At 46.4% G+C, this 3213-nt stretch overlaps 1 long non-coding RNA gene across 1 annotated transcript; it reads left to right on the top strand.

Moving 5' to 3' along the window:
- Positions 1–592: 592 nt before the first annotated feature.
- Positions 593–2530, top strand: LOC134503061 (uncharacterized). The gene is made up of 2 exons (XR_010068499.1): positions 593–1520; positions 1805–2530. It is a non-coding gene; the product is annotated as an uncharacterized LOC134503061 (long non-coding RNA).
- The last annotated feature ends 683 nt before the right edge of the window (positions 2531–3213 follow it).

Here is a 3213-nt window from a genome sequence, read left to right as displayed (position 1 = left end):
GCATTCCTTATGTCAGGAGGAAATGCATTTCAAAGAGCTGAGAAGGTATAAGGGTCATTATTTGTCTCCCCTTCCTGTCCCAGCAGTGTTTAATCAGAGCCTCTGGGCCGTGTGGTCTTTCAGCCCCCCAAAGATTAAGAAAAAAAAAGTTGGGATCACTTTGTAAAGTTTTAATGTGAAAAAGGGGAAAGTTAACACATTTATGAATGGCAATGATTGCATTAATTGTTTACTTTTAATTTTTGTTATATTAAATGTACAGTGTGTGAAATTCAATTTAGGTTTGAGCCATAAAAAGTTGTGCGTAAACGGTCGCTTCCTCAAATAAGGGTGGCAAAGCTTTAAACTTCAGTCTTGATTTGAAACCATTTAATCCAGGCAACCATCATCTGGACTGTGCCAGTGGCTGCACTGTGAATGCAGTGGCGATGCTACTGGAAGGTAAAATTTTCAGCCCCCTTTTTTTGCAAGTTTATGCAGCTTGAGAGGAGTTAGTAAAACAGATGCATTAAAGCAGTGTGGTGAAGCTGTTGGACTAAGACTCCAATGAAGTTCAGTGCACACTTAGTAATAGAAACAACGTGGCTCACTATGTATTCCACGCTGCAGCCTAACTCACCGAAATTGTCTTGGGATAAAATCAGAGGAAACAGTTTTACCTTTTTCTCTTGGAGAAAAGCAAAAAAGAAAATGGATGCTCCTCTAATTTGCTGGCATGATCTCAGGGGCTTCAATCAAGGAGCGAGGCACTGTTGATTGCCTATCCCCTAACTAACACAAACTTTTCACTCTCCCGCGCAGTCTTCATCATGCCTTTCCTTGTCATCCTTGGAAATACTTCCAAAAGATCTGTCTGTGAAGCTTGGCATCTTGTTCCCAAACCGTAGAGCTGCTGCTTCCTCAGAGAAACTGAGGCAGTGGGAGGAAGCCACCTGCCAAAGGCTGTTGTGCATTCAGGAGTGTGAGAAAAGCACAGCTGGGCTGGGGTGAGTCTCATGCCTGCCTCTTGGCTGTACCACAACTCCCTTTGCAGCAGAAACAGCAGCCCTCGGTCTACATTTGGACAGCATGGACAGCCTGCCCTAAAGTGGGTGCCCAGACCAGGATGAGGCTTGTGGGCGTGCCTGAAAGAAAACATTTTCCTCAGGCTGTAGGTTTTACTTCTTGAACGCATGCAACCATTTTTATATGAATGAAGATTTTTGCGGGCACGTTTTTCTCTCTCTCCAAAGCATCCCGAGATTCCCCGGTGTCTGCATGGAGCTGTGCAGTCTAAACTTGGCCCTTCCGGGTTCCGCTGGTGATTTTGTCTTGGAGAACTTTGGGCACAGCGATCTCTGGGATAATAGCCTCTCTCTCTCTCTCTCTCTTTTTTTTTTTTTCCTTTTTGGAGGGAGTGGCTGATCAAGTTCCCCTCCTCCTGGCAGAGGTGCCTGGATGCTGATATGCATTTCCAAATTAATGAATGTCTGCAGAGCACTGTGGGATGCCCAGATGAAAGGCAGTGGAGAAGCACAAAGGTATTATTATTGTCACTTACTAATTAAAATGTTCCCCCACCCCCTCCCGCTTTTTTTTTTAAAAAAAGCACTGCAAATCACTATTGGGTTCTGAAAAGCGTGGCTTACCCCCATCTCAGCAGGCAGCTGCAGTCGTCCCCAAGAGAAAATCTTGCTTACTGCTTCCTCACTTTGCTTCCTCTCGCTGGAACAGGGGGCCGGAGCGCCAGAAATTAAGTGGGAGAGGGAGCTGGAAGAGAAGCCTCCCTCTGAAAAAAAAAAAAAAACTAACCTTATTTTCCCAGGTCTGATGCCAGTTTCCATGGAAACAACAGCCAGGAGCAGAAATAGGGGAACCAGAATCCAGAATTGTAAAGCCTGAAGCTCCTGTTAATTTCACTCACTGGATTCCAGGCTGCCACACTCTCTCCCCCCACCCCAAAGAAACTGACATCAGATGGGGGAGCTTAGTAAAAGGATTTTGCTTTAGGACCAAATTCCGTGTGTGCGTGTAGGTCTGTGTGTGTGTACAAATGTGTGTGGTTGGAGATCTGGCAAGAGCTCCCACAGACCTTTGCCCATTTCTCCCTCCTCTTCCCCCCCAGCTTTTTTTTAAACTCCAACCTTCTTGTTTCTGGAGAACATTCAGAAAAGCTGTTGGCAGCTGGGCGCAAAACTCCTCCCTTGGCTATTTCAGTTGCTGGCTGACTTCTAAGGGATGCAAGTGTCAGGTTCCAAAACCAGCTACAGATTTGGACCCACCTTGGTTTTCAGGCAGCAGCTGGGCCCTGGGCTAATGAGCTAACTTGTTCCAGACGGTCTGCAAGTTGTTCCATTCTGCCTGGGCACCGTAGGAGGGCTGGACTGCAACGCTGCGGTCTGAATTTTCTGCAGCCAATCGTGTTCGGAGTGGTCTGGCAGCCATTTTTCCTCTCTTCCCTTCTACCCCCCCTCCTTTTCCCCATTTTACAAGGCAAAGAAAGTGCCCCCGGTCTGGTAACTTCTTTAAAAATCTGGCATTGTTAATCACAGCGCTGTTGGTAGCTCGCCTTATGTAAAGGATGGTGGGTTTGTTTATTCGTTTGTTTCGTGTGGGAAGGATAATTTCTGGGAGCGATTTGGGACTTGAGTGTCAGACTTTCTTTGTTGGTATCACATGGCGATGATCGCAAGAGCCCTCCGGGGTCACACCGACCCACATTTTGTAGGGGTTACAAAGAAAGCATGCAAGGAACCGCCCCAATAAGTCATGACAAATCAAGACCTTGGATCCACATCATGCCATCTACCCTTGATATGTGCTTGCTGCCCTTTTAGAAATGATTTGCCTGTTGCAAGTATGAGAGACTGTGCTTGATGTAAGGCTACAAGTGACCTAAAGTTTATTTGTACTGTTGCAGCGAAAAAGGCAAGCCCCCCCGCCCCAAGGCATCAACTTTTAGATGTCTTTAGGGGTTCTTGATCTCCCTACCCAGGACAAACTCCTAACTTTGTGAACAAGTGACGGTCCAACTATTGAGATGTGCCCCAATCATATCACAGCTTCCCTTAGGCCAGAAAGCAGGATGTCAATACATAACATTAAATTGGCATATATGGGATGGCCAGCTAGATGGCAGCACTAGCTGTCTTTGTCTGGTCTTGGAAAACTAGCTGCTGTTGTCTCGCTGTACCATCCCACTTAGGGGATGGGTCTGATCTGGTTAGTACTTAA

The sequence above is a fragment of the Candoia aspera genome, chromosome 10 (assembly GCF_035149785.1).
Source record: "Candoia aspera isolate rCanAsp1 chromosome 10, rCanAsp1.hap2, whole genome shotgun sequence".
NCBI lineage: Eukaryota > Metazoa > Chordata > Lepidosauria > Squamata > Boidae > Candoia > Candoia aspera.
Note: the sequence above shows the minus strand (reverse complement) of the source record. Positions and strands in the feature narration are given on the sequence as shown.